The following is an 8,868-nucleotide window of genomic DNA, read 5'->3' as shown; positions in this document are numbered from 1 at the left end:
GAGAGCAGATGGGACAAGCAAAATCTTATCTTAAAATTCTTGAATTCAGTCATTTTGAGTCATGTTTGACTTTTTGGACCTCATTTGGGGTTTTCTTGGCAAAGGCACTAGAGTGTTTGCCATTTTTTTCTTCAGCTTATTTTATAGATGTGGAAACTGAGGGTTAAGGGACTTGCCCAGGGTCACACAGTTAGTAAGCCTCTGCAGCTAGATTTGAACTCAGGAAGATAAATAAGTCCTCTTGACTCTAGACTGAGCCCTCTATCCGCTGTGCCACCTAGCTGCAATTCTTAGACACTGGGGGAGAAAACCCCAACAATAACCCACCACAACAAAACCCAACAGAATCATAAAGTGTTAGAGATGGACAGGACCTTACTAGGCTTTGGTAATAGGCACCGCAGAAATGAAAGAAGAGTTAGGGAAGGGAGAAGAGAAGGCAGTAATAATGTTCAGTTAGTGCTGAACCATGGTGGGGGTGGGGAGAGAAAAATATAGTTTATGAGGAAAGAAGGGAAAGGGGAGAAACTAAGTTTGCCTCCAGTCCAGGGTGAAGCCATACAACAGCAAAGCAAGCAAACAAAAATGAAAAGGGAATATATATTAAAGTATTATTAATAACCATCTTTCCTTATCCCAGTCCCTTCCCATCCCGGGTTGTTTTCTCAGTTCAGATTTCTAAGGCTGCTGCTATTGGGTTATTTCAGTCTAGAAATCTGATCCTTCCCTAGGTTTATTTTAGCACCTTGGAGAACTCCCAGTGCTGCCACGGACCTCAGGATCTGGGCAGGCCTTCCCTCTCTCTCTTTCTCTCTACCAGAAGGGAAGGGCAGCTTCCTTCCATTTCCTTTTCCTGATGTGGGTGGGGAGGGAGATCGTGATTCTAGCAGACTGCAGAACCTGTCCGTCCCGTGGCATAGCTCCAAAGAAACTCTGGAAACACCAGCAGCCTTCCTGCTTCTTGCCTGCACCAAGATCATTGCCCAGCCACCAACAGGACTGCCAAGAAACAGCGAGACACTTGCATCCAACCCACTTTCCATTGTGGAGATAGCTGTTTCCTGCTGCTGGTTTAAATTTGAGATGAGGAAGAGGGTGTAGAGACAGTGTGGAGGCTAAAAGAATATACAGGTTATCACCCTATGGTACCAAATGTCCAGAAATCAAAATCAAGAAAACTAGCTCCACCTCTGACTTGCTACATTGACTTTGTGCATTTGTGCCTCAGTTTCCCCATATGTGAAATGAAACTCTCTGTTTTTAACAACCTCACATGGCTGTTGCATAGCTCAAAAGAGATTATATATGTGAAAAATACTTTACAAAAGTATATTATGGAACAAGAAGGGATTGAACTAGGTGACTTTTAAATTCCTTCCAGTTCTGAAACTCTAAATCTACAATTTCAAAGGTGGCTGATGAGCAGCAGACAGAATCCTGGACCTCGTTTAAGAAGGCCTAAGGTCATGTGATCTTGGGATAGTCATTTAACCTCTGTTTGCCTCAGTTTCCTCAACTATAAAAGGGAGATAATAACCTCTCTCACAGGGTTATTGTCAAATCAAATGAGATAATGCTTGTAAAAGTGCTTAGCACAGGGCCTTAGACATGGTAGATACTTTAAAAATAATATTCTTTTCTCCCTTGCCTTTTATGAAGTTGAAAGAATAGCATGGACTGTTGTTCTTAGTAAGAACAACCCTGAACCTTCCATATGTACCCCAAACTATCTCCATCATGCACTTACAAACACAGAAATAAAGATTGGAATTATGATTTCATTGGTATAGAGCTCTTCCAGGTAATGAAATTCTCTCTAATGCAAGTTGCCACCTTCTCTGCTATTTCTAATCTTAAAAGAGCTGTCTGGTACATTGAGAAATCAAGTGATTTTCCTAGGATCATACATTCAGGATGTGTCAGAAGTAGGACCTGAATTCAGGTCCTTCTTACTCTGAAGTTAATTCTTCTCTCTCTCTCTCTCTGTCTCTCTCTCTCTCTCTCCCTTTCCCTTCCTCTCTCTCTCTGTTTCTGTGTGTGTGTCTCTTTTTGTCTCTCTGTCTCTCTTTTTTTCTCCCTCTCAGCTCTTTCTCTCAACTCTCTTTTTCTTTCTTCTCCTTTCTCCTTGTCTCCTTTCCTTTCTTCCCTCGTTCTCTATTTCTCTGCTCCACCCTTTCCCCTTCCTATTTCTCTCTGTATCTCTCCTCCTCCCTTCCTTCTCTCCTTCTCCGTCTCTTTCTCTCCCTTCTTCCTTCCTTCCCCCCTCCTTTTCTTTCTCCTTGTTAGAGGTAAAGTATAAGTATTCAGAGACAATCCCACACAAGTGAATCACATTTACACAACCACCCTCAATAACTCCTCCCTTCCCCCTCTCTACCCTTCCTCACCACACTTAGCATCCTCCTGTGAAGCAAACCTCCTCCTCCTCCACATCCCTTATGACAACACCTCCGTTATCTAGAGATGCAAGGATAATCTATAATTTTCTATTGGCTTTCCCTCTGGTCAGTAACTGGGGAAGGGAATAGGGCTGTAAACAGGATCCTGTCTCCTAGAGCAACGGCATTTCAGCTTTTAATTTTTCACTCTAGGAAAAAAAAGCAATGTCTCTGTTTTTCTACCCTTTAACAAAAAAAAATCATGGCTTATAATAATCCTGTTGGTTGAAGTGGGTATTCTCTCTTTGGGGAAGGACTCAGTGATCATAGCAAATGCACCTGCAAATTCTTCCATCTAGAACTAAGGCTTCACTCCAAGTTCATCAGTAGGACTAATGTAGCATCAACTTCAAGTAATATTGTCAGTAATTTCATTCAAACAAAAAGTCTCAAGGATAATCCTAGCCCCACCCCAAAAAGATTTTGCTAGGACCTTTTACCAGATATCTCAGGAGGCTCTGCAGAAATTAGGGTTTTGGGGAGGGAGAATGCCAGATTTATTTCATCAGAATAGGAACCTTTGCCACCTCTGCTCATTAAATCATGAGCCATCCCTATTTCTTCTCATCCTGCATGGTGTTGACATTAAATTCCTTTATATTATTATGTGTTTGAAAAATATAAACAAACAAACTTTTCCCTATACAAATAGAAAAAGACTTGCTCTTCAAATAAAACCTCAACTTTTATGGGATTCTCATGCATATCTTCTAATCAATCCTTCATAGAGAGGATTTGCCTGAAGAACTTTCTTTGGTTTCGTTTATATTTAAGGGATCTCAGTGCAGCACATGGAGTGGGCATCTTGTTATCCCTACTTTTAAAATAATAAGATATGTACTGCTATATTTTGTTTTTGTCTTTATTTTCAGATATAGATATACCTCTGTCTCTCCTTCAGTAACTCGTTGTAACAGGAAGTATAATTCAGCAAATCTATCTAGCACATCAACTAAGCCCGTACATGCAATGTTTCACACTTATAGTTCCACATCCCTTCAAATAAAGGAGAAAAGTGTATTTTATTTTATTTTCCTGGGGGTCAAGACTAATTATTGTAATTAAATAGCTTTTAAGTGTTTTTTCCTTTCTTTCCTTCTATTTACAATGTTGTTGTCATTGGTAGATTGCTTTCCTGTTTCTGCTTAACTTCATGGAATACTTCCTATACTTCTTTGTTATCTCTTACTCTTGCTATGTGAGCAAAATACCTCCTTTCAGGTCTTTCCTTTAGGGGTTTTTCATGCAGATTCTCATGTGTATATGTATGTTACACATATTCTCATGTGTATGTGACTCGTTGGGTTGCACCAGGCTGCTTGTACATTAACCTGCACTTTGAGTCACCTGCAATTGTGATTCTTCTGGGATCATGGTATTCTATGATGTACAGTCCTGTAGCATAATAGATTTTGGTAATGGATACCACCAAAATGAGGAGGTAGGGAGGGGAGAAGGGAGAGGAGCATTGATTCTTAGTTAGTGCTGAATTCCAGTCACCTTCGATTGTAGTTCATAGACTGAATTGGAAGTAAACCACCATGATTGGGAGATTCCTTGGGTTCAGAAGATGGCTTTTCATAACAATGAAAAGGGCTTACTAAAGTCATCACATTGTTTTTCAAATCTGATCCAATTCACTTTTCTTTCTACTCTTCAATTCTGGGCCTAGTTCATTGTCCCAATGCAGTGACTTTTCAAGATATAGGGCAGCTAGTTGACTCAGCAGATAAAATACCAAATCTGGAGTCAGAAAGGTCTGAATTCATATCGGGCCCAAGACATTTACCCGCTGTGTGACCCTGAGTAACTCACTTAATCTCTATTTGCCTCAGTTTCCTCATCTGTAATAATAACAGCACCTACATCCCAGGGTTGAAGGATCAAACAAGATAATTATTTTAGCATAGTGCCTGGCACATAGTAAACACTATGTAAATATTAGCTATTATTACAATAATATATATTATACATGGCATCATATGTGATATATATATATATATAGTATTTAAGCTGAAGCTTGAATACTTTGGTCACATTATGAGAAGATAGGAAAAGATCTTGCTAAAGACCTTGGTTGGAAAGATTCAAGGCAAAAGGAAAAGGAGATAGCATAGGCAAAGGATGAGATGGATAGATAGTATCATGAAAACAATGAACATGAACTGAGAGAGACTTTGAGAGATAGTGAAAGATAGAAGGACATGGTGTGCTTTGGTCCATGTGGTCATCAAGAGTCAGACATTACTGAATGACTGAATAACAACAAACTTAGTATTATATACATATTGTTGCTTTATAATCTGTGAAACATATATTCTTCATCTACTTTGCCTTTTCTGCATGGATGGTTAAGTTGATCTCTTTTGAATGGTCATAGATTTTATATAAAAGGCCTCTCTGGCTCCAAGATTTAATGCAGTTAGCACAGAATCTTCAAACAGCAGCATGGTAGAACTTCTCCATTAATAAAGAATCTCTCTTTTATTTGCACTTGGCACAGTGTATCTTCCATGGCCATTGATATCTTTGTTAACCATATAGATACCACCCTGTTTGATGCCTTGTTTGAAATCTCTCCTTATTAGGTCACTGATTGTTACTGGGCTTGGAATAGGAAAAGCTGAGTTTAAATTCCATCTGTGATATTTATCATTTAACCAAGCCACTTAACCTATCTGAGCCTCAGTTTCCTCATCTGTAAAACAGGATACCTATGTTCATGGGGTTGTTGTAAGGCTTGAGTGAAATAATATAAAGAATCTTGGGAAAGTTTATTAGTGCTATAAATGTCAAATATTATAACTGTATTTAATGACATTTTTTTGAAAAATTAAGTTAAATGTTGGCCAACAATCAATCAACAGAATCAGATTTGGGGACCATGAAGATGTGATTTGTTATACAAGATCATGTAAAAAGTATGCTGATCTTGTTCTCATATTTTCATTATGAATATGCTTTTATGGATAACCTTATAACAGGAAAGTGACCTTGGTACTTGCTAAGGTTTTCTTGAAACTCCCCTTTTTTTTCTTGGTGGGGGAAGAAAACTGCACCTTCAAGCTGATTCTCAACATGGTTCTAGTAATAGAACCCAACAGCTGTTTAAGGACTAGGTTAGGGAAGCATGGAGAGGTGTGTAGATAGAGATGGATTTTTAATTTCATCCCTCTATGAAATAGAGTAAAGAATGGACACTACAAAGAAAAAAAAATACAAAATAAAATCACAACACACGGTCTTGGGGTCCGAACATGCTGGTTCTAGCTTGTCCTGTGACTTTGAGCTGCTCACAAGCTTTCTGGGTCTAGATGACTTTAAGTAGGTGAATGTAGGTGACATCTTGTGCTTCCTCCCAGTAAGAGGCTTCATTGGAAGCTACTTTTGGCTTGAGGTCATTTCCCCAAGTCTCTGGCAGGGGTTCTTCAGTTCTGTGTCTGCCCCAAGTGACTTACAGTTTTTCCGACATTCTTTCCTGCAGGCTGGTGACTACTTTATTAGAAAGCTCTTGTAGGAGTCTGAAAGGGTCTCAGTTTCTGGATCTTGAGAGACTGGAGACTATGTTGTGGCAGGGTGATGCTGCTTGTGTGGAATGTCTGGGAAGGGTGGGGACCAGAAACGGGACTCTGGGGCAGTTCAGATCTTGCTGTGGGTTTAGCATGTCACCGAGAGAAGTTCTCACAGATGTCCTCCTTCCTCTTACTCGCAGCCAGCCAGTAATTCACACTTAGCATGAAATTGCAACTGCGGTTTACGCATATGCTCAAGACAACGCCTGCTGCATGCCCAACGCCCACAGAACTACAGAGAACGCTGTGTGCTGAAGGATGGGGGAAACTGGTAGGGCCACAGTGAGCATGCTCAGGGGCTGGCTAAGCCTCCCCCATCAAAGGCTATCTGGGCATTTATCTGGAGCACCTTTGCCGGCAGAGGAAAGGAACAGGAGCATCCTGTGTCCCTGGAAACCCTGCCCATGATTCTCGCTTCAGGAGACTCTTGGTGGGCTTTTTAAGAAGCCTTTTCCACTCTGCTCCATAAAAGCTGCTTTGAAAAACAAATCTTTGTCACTTACCTGGTGTAATCCAGGAGACTCACTCTGGGTGAGTGGGTGGTGGGCCATCTGTAAAATTCCTAAGAGCCATATTAGACCAATCAAGGGGATCTGGACCCAGAACTGAGAGGTTGCAAATGTTATAGAATGTCAGACAGAAAGAAAGCATCCTTTGAGTCATCCAGTTCAACCTCTTCTTTGTACAAGGTCAGGATGGAAAGAAGCAAGGATAACTTGCTATGTGCCAGGCACTGTGCTAAACACTTTAAAAATATTGACAGCCACCATCACCACCTCCAGGTGGAAGGTAGGTGCTATTATCTTTATTTTACCAATGTATTAAAGGAAATGAAGAAAGGCTGATTTGTCTAAGTCAAATAGGCAGTGTCTGAGTTTGGATTTAGACTTAGATCTCTCCTGAATCCAGGCCCAGTGCTCTATCCACTATATTACCTGACTGACTTTGTAAACATTTTGCCTATAGTCTTTGACATACTCTGTGTTCCCATACTCTGTGGAACAGAGCCCAACAACACTCTTCCCCTCCCCCCCCCCCCCCCCCCCCCCCCCCCCCCCCCCCCCCCCCCCCCCCCCGAATCACACAGAGAATTTCACCTGGATCTATTTTAGGCTCATCAAGGGCAAGGGTTTTTTCAGTTTTGCCTTTTTATTCCAAAGGTCTATCACAGTACCTGGCACATGGCAAATCCTTAACAACTCCCCATTGTTTATTTGCCTATACTCACATAGCTAGTGAAGTTCAGAGGTAAGGTCTTAATTGAGATCTTTTTTATAATTTGAATTCCAGGACAATTCACTGGGCAAATCAAAAATAGATACTCAAAAGGAGTATCTATTGATTAAGCATAGATAGTAAACTTTTAGGGGAAGGCTCTGGCTTTGGCCTTGGCTTTGGATCAGTTGTCTCAATCACAAACACACACAAAGATACACACACTTTTTTCATTCATTTTAAAATTAACATGCATTCCATTTTTTCTACTTTCCAATTTTAAAAAATCCTTCTAACAAATGTGTATTTACAAGCAAAACAAATCCCTAAATTGTCCATATTTAAAAACATGCCCCATTTCTTATTTTGAATCATCTGAAAGGACATGGGTAGCAAAGTTTGTCAGTCCTCTGAAATCCTGTTTAGTTGTTATAGTGATCAGATTTTTTAAGTTTATGAAAGTTGTTTGTCTTTACGAAGTTATTGCACAAATTGTTCTCCTATTTTTGCTCACTTAATTCTGCATCCATCAACATGCTTCCTAGGTTTCTCCAAATCCATTCATGTTGTCATGTCTTATGGTGGAAGAGTATTTGGTAACACTAATTTGGTAATATTATATATAATTTGTTCAGCCACTCCCCAATTGAAAGAAATTCCTTGAATTCCAATTCTTTGACACCACAAAAAGGACTATTGTAAATATACATGTTTTTAGCATACTGATATTTTTCTTGATTTGATCTCTTTGGGAATATAGGCTTCAGTGTGTTATTGTTAGGTCAAAGAGTATGCACAATTTAGTGGCTTAGGGTACATAAATACAGAATTCTAACACGATCCTGAGAAGATCATATTCTAGTGAAATTTCCAGCCCGGACACATTCATTCATTTTATAAATATTCACTGGGTAACAATTATTTGGAAGGCACGTTTAACAGGATACAAAGACAACTGGGACACTATTGTATCCTCTTCTCCAGAAACTTGAATTAAAAGTTAAAGTACATAAGAGTTCAGTAACAATACAAGTACAGACATCATAAAGTAGAATGTGGTCAAGGTTCAATCAGTGGTACAGACAGTAAGTGGGATGACTGGGGCACTTAGTGCTCAAAACCACCTTAACTGGTGAGATGGAAACAGAGGCAATTGAAAGGGACTCATATCCTTCAATTATATCATTACGAGATTTTACCCAGTGGGAACCAAAGTAATAGTAATAACGTTTTTTTGGGGGTTAACTGTCTTCTGTCAAGAAAATATAGTTAGATAAGCAATTCTTTTGAATGAATTACTCAGGAGGGGTATTCACAGAATTACAAAGGGGAATCTGATGTCTAAGGTTTGTCACTGATGTTAATCACAGAAGATGTGTTTCAATGAACAATGGGCTGATAACGGTTGGTGGAGGGAGCAGGGAAGCAATATTTAAAACATTCCTCTGTGGTTTTGAAGGAGGCTGGTTTGAGATGAGTCAACTTTTAAATAAACCTAGTTCTGAGAGAATATAAGACAATGATTCCAGCATTCACTCCTCCTCATTTCTGGAATCAGAGAACATGGAATGTTAGGAATGGAAGGGAACTTCAAGATAATTCAAATTCAATTCCTTCATGTGCTCCCAGAGGGGAAAGGACCA

The sequence above is a fragment of the Sarcophilus harrisii genome, chromosome 2, assembly GCF_902635505.1.
Source record: "Sarcophilus harrisii chromosome 2, mSarHar1.11, whole genome shotgun sequence".
Lineage (NCBI taxonomy): Eukaryota > Metazoa > Chordata > Mammalia > Dasyuromorphia > Dasyuridae > Sarcophilus > Sarcophilus harrisii.
Note: the sequence above shows the minus strand (reverse complement) of the source record.